Source organism: Crocuta crocuta, unplaced genomic scaffold (assembly GCF_008692635.1).
Source record: "Crocuta crocuta isolate KB4526 unplaced genomic scaffold, BGI_CrCroc_1.0 scaffold36, whole genome shotgun sequence".
Classification (NCBI taxonomy): Eukaryota; Metazoa; Chordata; class Mammalia; order Carnivora; family Hyaenidae; genus Crocuta; species Crocuta crocuta.
Window position 1 is genome coordinate 19609082 of NW_027532203.1, and position 19337 is coordinate 19628418.

Consider the following 19337-nt stretch of genomic DNA (forward strand, 5'->3'; position numbering starts at 1 on the left):
CATTTTAAGTGCAATCCAGAGGCAAAGCCAGAATGGCAAAGGAAGAAAGCGCAAGAAAGTTAAATGCCAAAGGGAAATAAGTAGTTAACCTACCCCCCACTCCCTCAAAAGGCATTTCCCAAACTCCGATGGATAAGATTCACCAGTGGCCTATGGTAAATACACAGCTGGCCAAGCCTCTCTCTTGCAAGTTCAGAGTCATGGTTCTGGGCTGGGACCCAGAGATCCTTACTTCAGCCCAGACTAGTAAACACGGTGACCTAAGGGTTTCTGCAAGAAAACGGGGTTTAGAATTGTTCACTCTGTTCCAGGGTGGGGAGCAGCAGAGAGACTGATGTGAGGTCGTCAATGTCAGCAAGAGCAGGACAGGGCTCAAAGATGAAGCCCAAAGATGATATCTAGTTTTGCTTCTTGGAGTGGGGGGAGGGGGGGAGATGGGAGAGGGTGGAGAAAAGGAGAAAAAGAAGTATTTTTTTCCTCTTTACCTCATGTTTCCTTTTTTCCTTTTCATAAATGCTTTTTACTGCAAAACTGGTGCTTTTTGCCATTAGAGCTAAAATAACCGTTGATTATAAATTGAGTCTAAAATGTCATGAAGATGCTGAATTTGCCTGAAAATTCAGCTTTTAAAGATTCCCATTCACACTGCAAACTGCGGGCATTCCGTGCATCATTCATTCAGCATGCGTCTGGAAAGATGACAAGGCCTCTCAGAGGTCAGCTAGGGAGAGCGAGGATGAGGGAGATGGCCTCATGGGCAGGGGTTACTTGGATTCATTCCCGCCCCTGTCATTTTGTAGGAACAAGCTCTTGTACTGGCTGGACAAATATGGACACAGTGATGGTCCTGGTGTGAAAGTTATGCGGGTCCCTGGCTGCCCTTGGAATGTCCTATTCAAACTGTGCTCTTGAACTTTCTCTAGGATGCTTCCTGCTGAAGGTAACATGGCATCTGTCACTTGTGGATTGCCTACTATCTATTTTCTGAGAGGCAGTGGAACAGAACTATCTAGCACTTAGGAGCACAGACTCTGGAGCTAAGACAACTGGGTTTGAATCTCAGTTGAATTCAAGTCTTACTAGTTGTGTATCCTTGGGAAAGTGGATTAACCTCTGTGCCCCAGTTTCTTACCTATAAAATGGGGATAACATACTTACTACATAAGGTTAAAAGGTGAATCAATTATATCAATCTATGTAGAGCACATAGAACAGCGCCTGGATCACAGTCAGGGCTAACTCAGTGTTCACTATGCAGTGGAGGATCCGTAGGGCACAGTCAGCCTCAGAAACCAGAAAGATCTAAGTTCAAGTCCCAGCCTCGCCTCCTACTACCTGTGTGACCTGAGACAAAGGTCTAAAATGGAAGAAAATGCGGGAAGTGTCGTCACATAGCTTACCTAATAGCATTGTTTTAAGAATTAAACAAGATGTTGGTAAACATGTTACTACAGAACACATCATAAGTGTTCAACAAATGCCAGTTATTACCAACATTATGATGTTATTATTAATTATTGCTACTGCCACCCATCAGAAACATAGTTCCCTGGTAAAAGGGGTCAGAGATCACTGCATCCTTTACCGCTCATTATCCCCATGGCCTTTTTGATAAGATTTTTAGCTAAAATTCCTGGGGTGTGATGCCAGGTCTGGGAGGAGGTCTCTGATAACCACAGTGACAGTAACTAATTGGAAGAAGAATCCAGTCCAAGCAAATTCACTGGTCATAATTCTGTGGAGTTATCCTGGGCCAAATGGCTTGGCCTCGATCTCTCTAGTTGTGCTTTCATGAAGTACACATATCTTAGAGTGTTAGTTAATTGTCTAGACATTGTAAATTGGACACACATTCACCCATTTGTCTTTGACTGCCATGATTAACTTAACAGGGGTTTTAGGCTCTCTCTGCACCAAGGGAGAGAAAGCTAGACAATGTACATAGTCCTCATCTGGGTACTCCAGGGTGGGGGTGCTGCCATGCTATAAAGTCATGGGACAAGATGTGTCACATATCACCTATGGGTGCTGACGCCTGTCTGTGAGCATTTGGCATCATCGAATGGTGACAGGGAAGTTAGGACATGGGCTGTAAATCTACTTTTGCCCCATTAAGTAATGGTCAAGTGCATCTGACTCAAGTCATTCTAGGACTATTCATTAAGCAAGCATATATTTGGTCTCACTATAATTGAGAATATGGTGCTCTCACAGAGTTATAGATTCTTTGAGTTGGAGGATGTTGGAGACCCTATTATTCTTTTGCAAGTAAAGATACTGAGTCTTCTAAGACAAATGGATTTTTTAAACTCATATCAGTGCCAGAATTGTTCTACAGTTTCTGGACTCTTTCTAGTTCCCTCGTGAGAACCTCTTCCATAAGGAGATGAGGTGCAATGCACTGTAATGAAACCCTCTGGGTCTCCTGCAAGCCCATGCACTTTGTTGACCCTTTTTGCACTTGCTGGACCTTCCCTCATAGCTCTGAATTCTTGAAACTGTCTCCAAGGTGAGGCCCAGCTGAAGCTTCTGCCCCAGCCTTGTTGCCATACTATCTCTTTCAGACTTTGTGATTGCCTTTTTGTCAGCTCCTTGTCAACCCTGGTTAGAAAGCGTGGCCTTGATCATTTCACTTGCTCCTTAAGTGAGGACTTCTGTCTCACCAATAACTATTCTAACAGCAGTCACCCCAACCAAGGACTTCCTTCCTCGGCCCATTGGCTTTGCCATGCCTCACGCCAGATAATTCCAGGCTGGTTTTCAGAAATTCCCTGCATCCAAGAAGAGATGGGGGCCAGGAGAGAGCCAGGAGAGTCCCTTAGAGAACATGTAGCCATTCAATGAGGACACTGCATCTCAGAGAGGGCAACTGCCTTGTCCTGGCGTTTCCTGAAGATGTGGCATTAACCATGAGGTAAAAATCTTATGGTGAAAAGCTTTCTTCTATGGCCTCATGGGTACTTAGGTATGTTAGGTCATTTTCACCCTGCCTTTGCTGATTATGAATCAAGACACAAGGCTTTTAAAGTCAAAGGCACATCCCAATGGCAGCTGCAGGTCAACAGAAATCCACCTTCTATAACATCCACATTCACACTAATATCTTAGCTTTACCTACCCCTCATTTTGCTACCCTGACAAATCTCCAGTTCCCAGGTTGGATTTTAATTTATTTCCTTTTAATTTAATCAATCTGGGTTTTGGTTTTTGTTCTACCCTTAATTAGTGGTGTGACCTCGGACAAGTAACTGAACCCTTTGGGCATCAATCTTTCTTTTTCTAAAAGAGAAATGATCACCCCAGGATCATTACCTCTCCAGGATGCCCTGAAGATTGAATGAATGTGAGAACTTTTGGAAACCATAAAGCACTATATAAATGCAAGTTATCATCGTTACTTGGGTGGGAACTCTTCTGATGATTTTGGAAAGTCAAGAACGCTGAATGTAATCCCTGTAATATCAGCATTAGATGCAGGAATAAGTTAGGATAAGTTTTAGTATAACTTTAAAAATCATTTTCTTCCTATACACTTACTAAGGACCCCTAAAACCTCACCACCCACTTTCCCTGTCTTAGCTATAAGGGAGGATGGGGATAAGACTGGAAGGAAACAGAAAACAAAAGCAATAGCCCTCCCTACGCTGGCAATAAACCTCCAGCTCCAAAGCAGGTTTTATTTAGTGTGCTGTAAAAACAGTCGTTTCTCCCATCATAAAAGGAGCCTGACTACCCAGCCTTGTTTCTTTGCAGTGAGTGTACAGGTTGAGTGGGTCCCAGTTCTGGAGCAGGCAATAGCTTGCCCTCTTCTCCTCACCCCTGCTCTCCTCCCTCACAGCTCTGTATGTATTGGGAAATGAAAAGCATTTCTAAATATTTTATTATGTGTGAATTTGTGGGGGGGAGGGGCAAGTATATATTCTGGAGATGGAACTAAGATTTAATTGTCCCTCTGTTTTATGGTTGCTGCCTCATGGGTATGTACCAGACAGCTTGGGCACTGTGGCTTTGAAAATAAAAAACCCAGGCAAGACTGTAGCAACTTTCTCAGCCATTAAATAGGCCCTGGAAAGTTTAGGTCAATCTGGTGAAATTAAAAAAAGGAAAAAAAAAAAAAGAATGAAAAGAAAAAGAAAACCTCACACAGTTTCAAGAAGGAAAAGGCGCTAAGCTGCGCCCACCTCTCCCTGAAGTTCCATTGCTCTCTTCCCTCATAGTTCTTGAGCAGACTGTGCCCTTCTGATCCACCTGGGAAAACATTTGATGCCATACATCAGGTGATATACTAAATGGGTACTAGATGAATCAACTCTCCTCAAGCAGCATGAGCAACGTACTTTGGGAATCTGTTTCTCACCAAATGAGCAGAGGAGTTGGCATTGAGACATCCCTGGGACATGGTGTATTTGCAGGTTTCTTCTGAATGACCCATGTCCTACTCAGCTGGTGAAGCTGGCTACTGGCCTGTAAGGGCAGTCTGAGACACAGTGGGCATAAAGCATTAGGGTGAATGTCGGGAACCCTGATTTCTAGTGCATGCATTGTCCTTCTGGGCATCAGCCTCCCTATCCATATAACATAATGAATAGCATGATAGAAGATGTTTGAGGTTCATCTGGGCTCTACCATTGTAAACTCTAAAATTCAATTGTTCTTTAATGTTTATTTTTGAGAGAGAGAGAATGCACATGAACAGGGGAGAGGCAGAAGAGGGGGTCAGAGGATCCAAAGCAGACTTTGTGCTGACAGCAGAGAGCCCAATGTAGGGTTTGAACTCATGAACTGTGAAATCATGACCTGAGCTAAAGTTGGATGCTTAACCAACTGAGCCTTCCAGGTGCCCCTAAAATGCAATTAGTCTTAATTTAGGATTAAAGATTTAGGAGAAACCTCATTCTTGAAAGCTGAGGTGATTTTTCTTTCCTCTACCCTTTTTTTTTTTTTTTATAGGGTTTGCCTGAGCTGATTCTACAAAAACACCCTAGGCTGTGGATGACATTTGACTCCCTGATCCCAAAGCCTGTTTATCAGTGGGAAGGACAGAATGACAAGAGCCTGGGGAACTGGGAGCTCAGAGGTGCCTAACCTCCAACCTGGCATCATTTATTAACTAGATGGCAGTTGCCCTCATAGCACAGTAGAAAGGAGGCCACAGTCTCAAGGGTCCCACATATATGACTGGGTCATTCTGAAGTTTTCCTGTTTGTGTCTATCTACAACCAAATAAAAAGTAGGCTCAGCAGGGATTTCCTGAAAAGCAGAAAAATTGGCAGAAGATGAAAAAAAAAAAGGTCTAGAGAGTGGGTCTCTTTGGCAGGTATAGAGCTTCTATAAGCACAACCCAATACCTTAGTTTCTTAACCTTCAAACCATTACCACACTGGCTTATTTCCTTAAGGGTATCAAAGATACTTCCTTGTATCTTCTGGATTGCATTAGTTCTTCCAGGAGTTATTATGGTATGGTGGAAAGGCAGTATGGGTTTTAACTTACTTGGTATCTCATCTTCAATAACAACAAATTCTTGAAACTCTTGCTAATCATAAGGGGAGGCTAAGGATTCAATCATGTCCATAGAAGAGAAGCATAGTGGGTAACTACTTACTCACTGTTCAATGCTGAGGGCTCCATGTTCAATAGTGTGTCAACCACTTAACTTTACTCATTTCTGCCTCCCAGTGTTAGCTACCTCACAAATGCATACTCTTGGCCATAAGGATGATTAATTTAAAGGACATGGTTGGTTCAGGACAAATGTAATCCAAGTAAATGGCCAAATGATTGTGAGTCAATGCCATGCAAAAACTCAGCTGCACCAGGACACCTCCCTGGTGCAGAGTCTGAGCCTAACTCTTTGGTGAGATGGGCACACATATTTCTGAGCTCAAGTGGTTTGTCAGTTAAATAGGAATACTGTCCTTGCCTATTGAGTGCTCAGCCATACTGTGCAGGAGTAAAGGAGTTAATGCCACACAAATAGTACTGAGCTGAAATCTATACTTTTAGGGGAAGTTATATGTCCTCCAGATGCTCATGGTGTCATAACCTTTGACCTTCAGTGACTCACTTTACTTTCCCGTGTTTCTGCCAGTATAAAAGCATTTGGTCAGATGAATCGATCTCTAAAGTTCTTCCCACCATCCTAGAAATCTGCAGCATCATGACACCACAGTTCCTTGCTACATGCTAACCAATATGGCAGCTGGCTTCTGGCAATTAGAAAAGTGGCTCTTTCAAGGCTGAGATAATCCATGGTTTGATGATCAACCTGTGGAGTCTCTGAGCTCTGGGTCATTTACCCTCCAGACGGATCACAACACTCTTCTCAATACTCAGAGGACACTATCTTCTTTGGTAAGTGCCTTCCCTAATGCTTCTGCTTCTCCAACATTTTACTGGCAATATCTTAAGACAGAACATGTGCCATGTAATTAGAATTCTTTCTTTATGGATACTGTCCCCTTCAGCTTGAAAGAAGAGAGACACTTTGCCCAGTGGCGAGAGCTAAGCAATGCTATCTGTCTGCTCACAAGGGCTCACTTCAGCTAGGCAAGCAAAACACTGTCATTAAAACAGGGCCTTTGTCCTTTCAATAGTCGTTACAAAGAACTGGGGAAAAGAGATTTTTAACTGGGCCACACAAAGCTAAGATTCTAGCCCCAGTGACTTGGGGGAGGGGAGAAACATATAATTACTCTAGCTCTTTATAAAAGTAATTTTTTGCAACTTAAACACCTTACACTCCAACAATGGCTGTAGTTCACATGGTAACACTTGATACAGCAGAAAGCATCTCTCTTCCTAGTATTTTGGTAGGGGTTTGTAGACATGGCGAGCATGTACTTTACTAAAAAGACCATCAGTTTTGTGATTCTGCAGGTTCAAGCCCTTGTTTCAGATCTATAATTAGTGTGCAAGGGATTCTGGGCAAGTCACTTACCAGAGTCTATATTTCTCTATTTGCCCATATGGATACAATGGACATGAGAATGCCTTACACAGAATTACAGTGAGGAAGAAATAAGATACTGGGAAAGATTGCTTGTGTTTTCTTTTTTTCAATTCTTCATATGTATGTGGTCCTTACTATAATAAACTATAAGCTCTTGGAAAACAAGATTACTCTATGCTTCTTTATTTTATTTTTACATAGCCAAGTAACTACTTATGCTTATAAGTTTTTTTCTGGTTACTCTTTGACTCACGAATAGAGTTCAAATTCCTCTGCCAGGACAATCAATCCTTCCAAACTGACATCCTGAAACATACGCAGCACAGCAGACCCCATCATAAAGGACCCTCCATGTGTGATGCCAGTCACATAGCCCCTTCTACCCTGGAAAGCCATTCTCTCTCTGTTCCCCTTGCATGCCTGGTTTCCATCTGGCAAAAGTCAACTCTAACGCCACCTCCCTCATAAAGCCTCACACTGCCATTTATCCCTCTGTCTGCTGGGCTTCCATGATATTTGCTCTGCATCTCCACTGAGCACAGCTAGCCTTATGGTGTAGTCGCTCGTTACTGTTCTCCCTCCTGGACTGTAAATCCTTTGAGGGGATCCCTTACAACATTTAGCACCTGCACTGACTATGACGATAAAAAAAATTGTAGTGACATATCAGAAGTTGTAAAGCACTGTTGAAAGCAAAGCATTTTTGTTCTTTTTTTTTTTTTTAATGTTTTATTTATTTCTAGGAGAGAGAGAGACAGCGTGAGCAGGGGAGGGTCAGAGAGAGAGGGAGACACAGACTCTGAAATAGGCTCCAGGCTCTGAGCTGGCAGTCAGCACAGAGCCCGATGCGGGGCTCGAACCCACAAACCGCGAGATCATGACCTAAGCGAAAGTCGGACGCTTAACCGAGTAAGCCACCCAGGCACCCCGCATTTTTGTTCTTTTGATGGCAGGCTTCCCCTAGTGCACAAACCTTAGTTTGGAAGTGCTCAGTATGTGCCTTCTGCTCCTCCTTTAGCCCCTCTAACACAGCTGCTCCAAGATCTGCTGCCACTGGAATCTCTACCTTGTCCCATCAGACATGTCCAGCCCCCTGCTCCAGGCTCACAAGGCTAACCTCAGGAGAATTTAGCCCTTGATGCCCACAGCCAGTGATGCTGGGGACCACTGGACTAGCAGTAGGAGAGTCAACTACCTCAACCTTCAAATAGCCTGTGCAAGTCTTGCTGCTAGCTTGGGAACTTATCCATTATTCATTACATTTTAGGTAGAATCTTCACAATGGGCCTGATGGTAGTGTTTAGAAATTGCCTTTGTTTATAAGTCGAGGTTTTACTGTAGAATTTGAAGCTTTGAGCATTAAAGTGTCTTAAAATTGATGTAGCCCAATCACCTCCCTTAATGAGTAAGGAAACTGAAAACTAGAAAGGTCACCCAGCTAGTTTGATAGAGCAAGGACTGAAACGTAGATCTCAGACTCGTCAGTTCAGCTCAGTTTCCACCAGACTGTATCCCTGTTATTAGTAATGTTCTAGTAGATATATTTTAGTACATATGACAACAAAGGGAAAAGCTGACAAACAATGGGTAAGCAAATAAATCATCTGCAAAAAGTTAAGGTGACTCTCTCAATGCTGGGAGCTACTTTCTAGCTAATCTATTATTATATTCTCAAGACCTAAGTTCTAGAGAAGCCTGAATGGAGGAGCTTTTCAGATTCCCAGTAAGTGGCTGCTGTCCTTGAGGGCCCTAACACACATGGCAGGGACCTTCATGGATGGTCTTGGCAGAAGCTGCAAACCACATTGGACAACTACTGACAGCTGTCTGCCACCCATATGATCAAAAATCAACACAGACATTATTTTTAAACCATGGGCTCTTCCTATGCTTCTTTTCACTAACCTACTTTTGATCTTGCCAGTAAATTCCTCATGTACAGGATTCTCCCTCTCCTGTGGGCTTAGTAAAATTGTAATCAGTTTCTTTTTTCTTTCATAGTTTATTGTCACGTTGGTTTCCGTAAAACACCCAGTGCTCATCCCAACAAGTGCTCTCCCCCATGCCCATCCCCCCCCTTCCCCTCTCCCCCACCCCCATCAGACTTCAATTTGTTCTCAGTATTCAAGAGTCTCTCATGGTTTTCCTCCCTCTCCCCGACTATTTTTTCCCCTTCTCTTCCCCCATGGTCCTCCGTTAAGTTTCTCCTAATCCACCTATAAGTGAAAACATATGGTATCTGTCTTTCTCTGCCTGACTTATTTCGCTCAGCATAACACCCTCAAGTTCCATTCATGTTGCTACAATTGGCCAGATTTCCTTCTTTCTCATTGCCATGTAGTATTCCATTGTATAGATAAACCACATCTTCTTGATCCATGCGTCAACTGATGGACATTTAGGCTCTTTCCATGGTTTGGCTATTGTTGAGAGCGCTGCTATGAACACTGGGGTACATGTGCCCCTATGCATCAGCACTCCTGTATCCCTTGGGTAAATTCCTAGCAGTGCTATTGCTAGGTCATAGGGGAGTTCTATTGTTAATTTTTTGAGGAACCTTCACAATGTTTTCCAGAGGAGCTGCATGTAATCAGTTTTTAAGACTCAATCCAAGCCCATCTTATCTTTTAAACATTCTTTTAGTCATTCATTTATTCATTCATTCATTCAAGAGACTTTTTTTGAGCAACAACTAGATGCCAGGTCCCATTCTAGGATGTAAGGATGAAGCTTGTACTCTAGTGGGGAGAAGGGAGAAGAAAAGCCAATAGAAAACTATATATATGTCTATATGTGTTTATACCTACATATACATCCACATACATATACCTGATATATACACACACATGTATATTTCCATACAAGCACATGTAGTATATACATATACATGTATATTAATTAGTTGATGACATTAATTATTAAAGAAAAATAAAACAAGATACGAAGACAAAGTTTAAAGACAGGGGGACTTGACTGAGACAGGCTGGTCCCTTCTGAGGAAGTGGCATGCAAGCGGAGACCTAACTGAACTGAACACTTTTCTAAATAATTAGTACATGTAGAGTCAGATCCCTACTTCTTCATTCTCCTAATGTATTTTATTTTTATTCAATCAATGATTACCTGGTGCCAACTCCGTGCAAGACTCTGTAGGCTAGATGATGGGAACGCAGTGGGGAATGAAGTCAGCATGGCTCTGCCAATGTGGAGCGCAGGGTCTAGTGCAGGGACAGGTGTCATTACACACATGGACACAACAAGGGGTGCTAGTTCCAGCTATGCTGCCTCTGCTGCTTCTTTATCTCTGACAAAATCAAAAGTAGGGCTGGAAGGTATTGGGCCATAGGGGAAGAGTCCACTACTGGCTGCCATAATCTTAGCTAACTGATCCAGAAAAAGTGAAGTTTACACTAAGACAGAGCTGAGGCCATCTGTGGGGTCCTGGTCAGTGGCAGTGCACCTCAGATATGAACTTGGGTTTAAAGCTAATAGCTACAGCATAACCTCTCACATTCCCATGCCATGTGACAATAGTCAGCTATTTTCCTATACGTCATTTTGTTTATTCTGACAATTCTGTGGATAGGTAGAGTTGAGCAAAATGGCCAGAATGGGAGATGTTCAGTTGGAAAGAACTTTTGAAGCTACTTGGTCCAACCATTTGACTACTGCTGGGTTTCCTTCCTCAGCATTTCTGAGCAGTGGCCAACCATCTCTGCTTCAACGTTGCCAATAATAAAGCACCCGTGACTCACAGCAATCTCTTCCATTTCTTGGCAGGCCAGTGGCTTGTTAGTGGTCAGATGGGTTAAATTCCATTTCTCTTCATTCCCAGTCAAGTGCTCTTTCCACTGGGATCCTCTCACAGAAGGATTTGCCTCAGGCCAGGGCTGAGGAAGCCTTCCATGGAGGAGTCCTGGCCTGGGGGAAGCCGAACCCCAGGTCATTCCAGCAAAGTCTGGGCCCCTCTTCCTTTGGTGGAGGCTCTCACTCCACCCTGGTGATCCCTACCCATAAGTGCATGCCCCCAGGAAGCACAACTAGAGCACAACGGCCAGATCCAAATGCAAACACACATTATGCAGAGGTACAGGCTGTCCTGTGGATTATTATTTTGAAATAGATTGTGTGTGGGGGTTCACTTAATCAAATTCTGACAACTGTTTATTGAGAAGAAAATATGGATGGCTCGGCAGCACCGGCAAGGATTTTTGGCTTTCAAACATCTCATCTACTTTACTAAGCTCTCCAAAAATACAAACCTAGGGCAGAATGCTTCAGGCAGGCCATGGTGAACGAGTCCATGTAAGGGCACGTGAGCACCATGAGGCTTTCTAGGCGAGATGCAAGTACACAGCAGCAGGGGCTGACATTCAGAACTGCCTTTCTTTTCCTACTTCCCTCTCTACATCTGGCTTCTGGGAGTCCCAAAAGTCATGCTGAATGCTGCAATCATCTTCTGGAAGTGCAGCATCCCAGAGCCCTCATGTGCACTGGCTTTTGAGTGCAGACAGAGAGAACAAGTAGATCTGTAGCACCTCACAGCCTCTGCTGCAGGAGGCAGACTTTGGCAGCCTTGGGAACAAGCAGGAGAGGGTAGGGGGTTTGCTGGGGGACTCAAATCCCTGAAGCTAGGAGTCAGAGCCACAACCTTCCTGCTGGGAGTGGCTGGGGAAAAGTCAGAGCATTGAACCCCTTGCACTTACTCATGGTTAGGGGAAGGGGATGGAAGATAATTCACTCATTAACTGGATTACAGAGCCAGAGAGTTATTAAGGCATTTAAATACCACCTCACTCTGTGGTTAAATTTTTTGTGTGTGTTTTATAATTCTTGGTTTATAAGAAATCTCAGCTAGAACATAAACAAATAAAGAAGATAGGACCTGAGCCACCCTGGGAGCAGAGGGATGGAAATGTTCCCAATTATCATGCTCTAAACCACCTCTCTCCAGGCAATGGCCCTACAGACCCCTTGGAAAGCACCATTCAAGACCACCAAATCAGTTAATCATCCTTCATTTTACAAGTAAGGAAAATGAGGCCTAGAGAGAAAGAGTGGGTGCAAAGCCACGCTGCCAGATGAACTGGCTTTCAGGTATCCTGGTCCAAGTGCTTTCTACCCCACACAGCATCCTGAAGAGGGCATCCTTCTCCTGTTGTCCACTCAAAGAGACATTCGGGACATTCACTGGAGAATGGGGCTACCTCCAAGCCATTATATCTGTTAATTTCTTCCTTTGATGGGGTTCCCTAGAGTCAATTAATAGAGCATGGTGTAGTCAATGAGTTGGCAAGTTGACCAGTAGCCATGTGTTGATGAAGTCTGGGAACCAGGAAAGCAGCTCATTCGGCACATAAGTGTCACTGGGCCCAGGGTGGTCTATACTTTCTGAAAGAGTTTTCACCCATACATTATTTCTCATGCCTCCTAACATCCTTGTAAAGTTCAAAAGGGAAGGAAGGAATTCTCGGTTCCATTTATACTTGAAGCAAGTGCAGCATAAAGGGCTCAAACAACTTCTCTGAGGTAGAGAGAATTCATAGCAAAGTTGAGAGTTAAATATAGATTTCCTGACATAGTTTAGTACTCATTCAACCTTATTATACTGGCTGCTCTGAAAATATGCTACATCTGGGCTGTTTCTTGGACACTTTATCCCACATTCCCCAAATAGGGCAACACCAATTCATGCTTCATCTTCAGACATGAGGTGATGTCTCAGTATCAGATTCCCCTGTGACCTGGACTAGAACCATATTTACATTTACACCCAAATTATGTTTAGGATATTTGAGCATTTGAAAAGAATTAATAAATATTTGTGGAATGAAAAAAGGAGAGAGAGAGAAAGAGAGGAGAGAGAGAGGAAGGAAAGAAACATCTGGGGGCAGTAGGCAGTGGATTTTTCTCTATGAGAAAACTCTGAGGAACATTTCATCATGGAATCAGGATTCCAGATTGCACAATCTTCAGTCAGTATGGAAGTGGGAAATCAGAAAAAACAGGTTTTGTATGGACTGAGAACAGCATTGATGGGATGACTAGAAAGGGAAAGAGCATGGCTTAGGTGAAACTTCTTGGAGTTGTCTAGGCATAAATTGGAATCTTAACTCTTACATCCTAGTGGGATGATATGGAATGAGTATCTAGTCTTTTTACCCATTTCCCCATCTCTAAAATGAGGATCATAATAGCTACCTCATGAGCTTATCATTAGGACAGAAGGAGATGAGTCAAGCGAAGTGCCTTGCCCAGGGTGCTTGGTAAATGGAGCAGATGCCTGTACATGACTTTCCCCATGCTTCCCCTTCCTCTGATCTAACTTCATTCCACTGAAGTAAAACCTAGCTCTGGTGTCTGCCAGAAGCTTGCTCTGGATTCTTGTTCAACTATATCTTATCTTGTAGGTCTAACATCTGATTGCTACAATTATTCAGTACTGAACGTTTGAGCTCTCTTATGGTGAATTTTATGTGTCATCATGACTCGACTAAAGGATGCCCTGGGAGGTGGTGAAACTATTTCTGGGTGTGTCTGTGAGGATATTTCTAGAAGAGATTAGCATTTGAATCTGTAAACTGAGTAAAGATTGCCCTCACCAATGCAAATAGGCCTCATCCAATCTGTTGGGGGCCCCACTAGAACAAAAAGGCAGAGAAAGGGTGGATTTGTTGTCTGCGAGATCTAGAACACCCATCTTATAGCTCAGACATCAACCTCAGACCTCAGACATCAGACATCAGACTCAGACATCAGCACTCCTCGTTCTTATATCTTTGGACTTGAACTCAAACATACACCATTGCCTCCTCTGGTTCTTGGCACTGGGTTTGGACTACAACTCCACCACCAGCTTTCTTAGGTCTCCAGCTTTCACATGGCAGATTGTGGGACATCTACGCCTCCACAATCACATGAGACAATTCCACAGAATACAACTCCTCTATATATTGATGTATATCTTATTGGTTCTGTTTTTCTGGAAACCCCTGACAAATACAAACCCTTAATAATCTGCTATTATATTTATATAATATCTTGTTTATATCTTGTTTTCTTCTAAACAAAGCTCTGAGCCTCTTGAGCTCTGGGGTCATGTTCACTCTTAAATTCCCATGGTGTTTAGCATAGGGCTGGGCACACTATTAAGTACACTATACTTATTAAATGACTCACTGGTTAGTTGAGTGTCTCGAATCCTCCACTTGATACTGTCCTTTTGACTGGAAAAAAGAGTGGTTTTATAATGCTTCCCTGAGTCACCAAATGAAACCTATACATCCTTCAGGGATTGGTCCTTGAGTTCATTTTCTGAAATTGAGAGAGCTGCTTGGACAGCAGTCATCTGGTGCATAATGGTATGCGGGGAAAAAAAGTGTGCAAATGTTTCTTGCACACTCCTCTGTGGATGCCCCATATATCAAGGATCTTTGGTTGCCAACTTGGGAGTGCAGTAGACAGTATTTTCTCATCATGTGTTTCCACAATTATATTCAAATCAATTTAATGCACACATTTACAATGCAATAATGATACCAGTCACAACCTGAGCCATTTACTTAGTAAAGTTTAATATTTTTTTAATGGACTCCTTCACTGTCTATGATCCATGAAGGAATTAAAATAGGGCTTGATTTTGAAAATCAGAGCACATTCCATGAGCCAGGTGCTAAGGCATCTATTCTCAAAATGTGTGCCTGGGTAGTCTTGGCATAATAGTGCTCATAGAAAGCTTACTGTCAAGATCACTGGCCTGGGAATTGAATACTAGTTTCAAGTTCTGTTTCTGTCACTAAGTTACTTTGTCTGTCACATTAAGGGACATGTTCCTTAATCATGGTTTAGTCATGGTCATGACTAAAGTTTAGTCTCCTTCCAGATTTTATGTTCTAAAAACAAAACAAAACAAATTAAAAAAAAAAACAAAAAAAACACCTCACCTCAGAAGCTAAACCTCGGTCGCAGACCTGGTCTAATCAATAACATCTGATGGCATCCATTCTTATCTATCCCTATCACTGCTACCATCATTTGATTACATAGACTCTTAGGAAAAAAATGTTTCTCCTTCTATTTGAGTCTAGAAGGTGATAGTCATTCAAAGAGCAAATCTTTGCCTGCAATATAGAGAAACTGTGACATTAAACCTGCCCAGGAAAAACAAACTAAGCCAAACTAAAAATCAAACTTCAAGTCTGAATGTTAAAATGGCAAAACAAAATATGATGCATGATTTCCTCAGTCACTCAAGTGTGATCTGTGCTGCCTAGGAGCAGAATATTTCCTAGAGGGCAGGGTCTGCTTCATTAGTCAAATTCCTGTCCTAGTCTAGTGTTTTCATAATCAACAGCTAATAGCGATGGTCAAGTTTTGAATGACAAATATTCTCATCTCAGGTAACTCATGATACCACAATTTACTTTGAATTGACATCTGTATAAAGCATTTACAAGTAGTCAAAGAAACTACACACAAAGAACATGAAAGAAAGGCACATCTTGAGCTGGGGTAGGAGAGATGAGAATGGCTTCTGAAGCTTCAGACACTCTATAATGAGCCTACTGTCTATTCCCCATCTAAGGACAAACACTATAGATACCAAAAGGCCAGGTCTGGGAACCCATCCTGAGCCCTGTATTGTTTTGTTAAGCTCACCAGAATGGCATGTAAGTCCTGTATTGCAAAAGGCTGAAAAAGGAGTAGAGCAAGGGTGGAAACAGAAAATAAACCAATGAAACCAAGGCTCCTTCCTTATTAGCTAAAAAGGGAATGGGTCCAGCCATAGTATTGTGTCACCTTGACTTTTACATGGCCAGCTGTGGTCACTGTGGGCCATCCAAGGATGTCTGAGAGAACACACTGGAAACAATGTACAGTTCTGGGTTGAGCAGGGCAGAGACATGCATTCCACTTACTATTCCAGCAGCACATGATGCTCTAATTTAGACAGGTAGGAGCAGCCAGGGCAAAATCATAGTCCAGCCCTGACCTTACTGGAGTGCAGAAAAAACACTTTCTTTTCTGCCCTACTCCTTTCCAAGAGATTCCTCTCTGTTCTCCAGACCCTTCCTTCTCTACATGTTCCAGTCAGATGCCACCACTTTTCAGTTCTAACCTACCTCCATTCTTGGTCTTCCATGAAATCTATAGTGTATACTCCCTCCACTTTTCTCTTTTCTCAGGACACCACAGTGCCAAAGGTTTGAATTAGGGAGTTTACACTTCAATCTAATCTTGACCTAGCCTCGAGGACAGGAGTCTCAAGAAGCTCAAGGCAGGAGTCTTGAAACTTGACAATAAATCTTTGCCTTCTCCATGGCCTCTGTCCCAGTTCCTGGCATGCAGTTAGGCACTGGTGAATACTGGTTCAATGTCAATTACAGAGGAGATATGGGAAGCTGACCAGTATAGAACAGGACTTTTATGATGAAAAATTTCACTGGAGAGCTCAGAGAGGCTTATGGTAAGGTCTGGCTGTGTTGGTAGAATCTAAACAGGTGAGGCAAAGCCAGGAGAGCATTACCCCCTAATGGTGGGAGACCTACAGGGTGCCGTCATTTCCACACTTCTCCAAATCAAACAATGCAATTGCTTTGCCTTAACATTGGGGAGATAAAGCTCTTTGTTTCTGAGCCCACTCATAGTAAGTAAAAGGGGCTGAGGGGAAGCTAGCTTTCAGGAAGGAGCCATTGTCAGCCTGAATGAAAGTCTCCTCATCTATTAAGAATCAAAACAAAACTTGCAGGTGCTCTGAAAACAGTTGGCTGGTATGCAGCAGAAGGAGCTTTTAGGTTCTAACCTCGATTCTATTGAGAGTCTTTGAAAGTCACTTTAATTTTCCTCATTGGAGAACATCATTTGTAGGGCAATAGGGCAGAGCAATGGATCTCTAAAGGCCCTTCAGCTCTCAATTCTCTGCCTGCTCTACACTCTAAGACAGGTCCCACTTAAGGAGCTAGTGGTATTTCAGTAATTGCAGCCACAGTGAGCTAAAGATATGTGAAAGAAAACAGGGGTGACTGTATTAGACCAAAATGCCTCTTGTCACAGATACAAAGTTTCCCTCACCCTCACCTCAAATTCAGGGCCAGGCCCAACGGTACTTTGGTTTTATGGAAACTCTCTCTCACTTTTCTTCTTTTCAAAAAAATCACACCGTTGGATAGACTTGTGTTACAAAGCAGTAACACAGGTACACACTCAGGGATGGGGGGAACCTAAGTATCTCATCAATACCCACAGCATGCAGGGACATCACCATCCCCATAACTTCAAAGACTGACAAATGCCAATCGTGCTGAGTGGGTAGGAAGGGGGGAAGGGTGTGGGGCAACCCTGAGGCCTATAAACTGAAAACATACAGGAATCAGAGGCTAGAATTCTCTGTGAAGAGGCACTAGATGGGATCTAAAAGAAGAAATAACCCCTTCTGGCTACCAACAACGTCAAATCAAACCATGAGCTCTTGTGTATACTTACAGCACAAAACAAACAAACAAAAACCCTGCCAGTTTTCAGTCAGTCAGGGAAGATATTTCATTTCCTTTGGGAGAAGAAGGGTTGCCAATAAGGACAGGAAGGTTTTGACACTAACCTTGGCAGGACACCTGGCTGCATCACTGGTATCTGGGCATTTCTCTTTAATTCACAAACATGGGGCAAATTTTCAATTCAGTTAGGTTCACCTAGGGGGAAATCAGTTAAGAGGTACAGCTTCTTTTATCTTCTTGACTCCATCAAAGACACAAAGGTTTGGGAAAAGCGGGCTTAGTCTGAATGAAGCTGTAAAGAGAGGAAAAGTGCCCCAAGGGCACCTCTCCTTCCCTATCCTTCCCTTCCTCTCCTCAACTCATCACTGTCTCTTGAATCAGCCCTTCACCATTAGTTCCTGAATGGTGGGCGTCTTGTGATTCTAAAACAGTAATGGTGTTGATGGCAGGTTACATCATGAAGGTCATAGTCTGTGCATCTTAATTGAGACCCTACTGCTCAACATAGTAAACATTCTTGGAGAGGATGAGGCATTGTCAGCAACCAGAAGGTGGGTGGGTCGTAGTCTCCAGACAAACTTGTCCAATGGTTACGAAATCAGTACTAACTTTCTATAAATACAAGAATTCAGAGGAAGGAAAGCATAGTGTGGTCTGGAGGAGACTTGGAACGTGCTTCTTTGGAGCAATAGGATCTCTTTCCTTCCTCCCCTCCCCTCCTCTCCCCTCCCCTCCCCTTCCCTTCTCTTGCCTTGCCTTCCCTTTTCTTTTAATTGAAGTATAATATACCATGTTACATTAGTTTCAGGTACACAATTTAATGACTCAAAACTCCTATACATTACTCACTGCTCATCATGGTAAGTACTTAATCCTCTTCACCTATTTCACCCCACTCATTTCCCCACCGGTAACCATTAGTTTGTTCTCTTTGAGTCTGTTTTTTTGTTTTTCTTTTTTCTTTATTCATTTGTTTTGTTTCTTAAACTCTGCATATGAGTGGAATCATATGCTATTTCTAATGTATTTCACTTAGCACTGCATCTTCTAGATCCATCCATATTGTTACAAATGGTAAGATTTAATTCTTTTTTATGGCTGTGTAGTATTCCATATTGTGTGTGTGTGTGTGTGTGTGTGTGTGTGTGTGTGTCCATTTACCTATGCATGGGGACTTGGGTTGCTTCTCTGTCTTGGCTATTGTAAGTAATGCTGCAATACACATAGGGGTGCATACATCTGTTTGAATTAGTGTTTACATTTTCTTTGGATAAATACCTACTAGTGGAATTACTGAATCATATGGTAATTCTCTGAAAGAGCACATTTTTAAAGTGCTAAAATGAAATATCTGTCAATCCAGTGAAAATATTCATTTTTAATATAATTTATTGTCAAATTGGCTAATATACAGTGTGTAAAGTGTGCTCTTGGTTTTTGGGGTAGATTCCTGTGGTTCATCGCTTACATACAACACCCAGAGAGCAATGGGATTTTGACCTTGAGAGTCTTTTAATTTCTGAGAGCTGAAAGTTGACTCTATGATCACCATGTATAGATAGAGTAATAAAATTTCATTTGAACCAAAAAGACAAGAAAAAGAAGATCTCTATAATGTTGACATAAGATATAACCTGTCTGTGCCTTGGTTTTATCATCTGTAAAATGGGGATAGTAATAACTATGCTGACTTGATAGAGCTGTGGTTATAATTAAACAGTATATTGCATACAAAACACATAGCATAATGTCTTACCTTCAATAAACTTAGCTAATGTAACTGTAATGGTAAAATTAGTTACTCTAAATAGTAGAAAGGGGAAAGGAGAAGAAAAGGCTCTTGGGCTGCTCTCTGCTTCAGCCCACACTGAGCCCAACCCCAAAACAGGAAG

The 19337-nt window shown here is 42.5% G+C and overlaps 1 protein-coding gene across 1 annotated transcript in view; it reads right to left on the reverse strand.

Annotated features, from left to right (window-relative positions):
• Nucleotides 1-19337, reverse strand: part of SETBP1 (SET binding protein 1) — a 366730-nt gene that overhangs the window by 122665 nt on the left and 224728 nt on the right.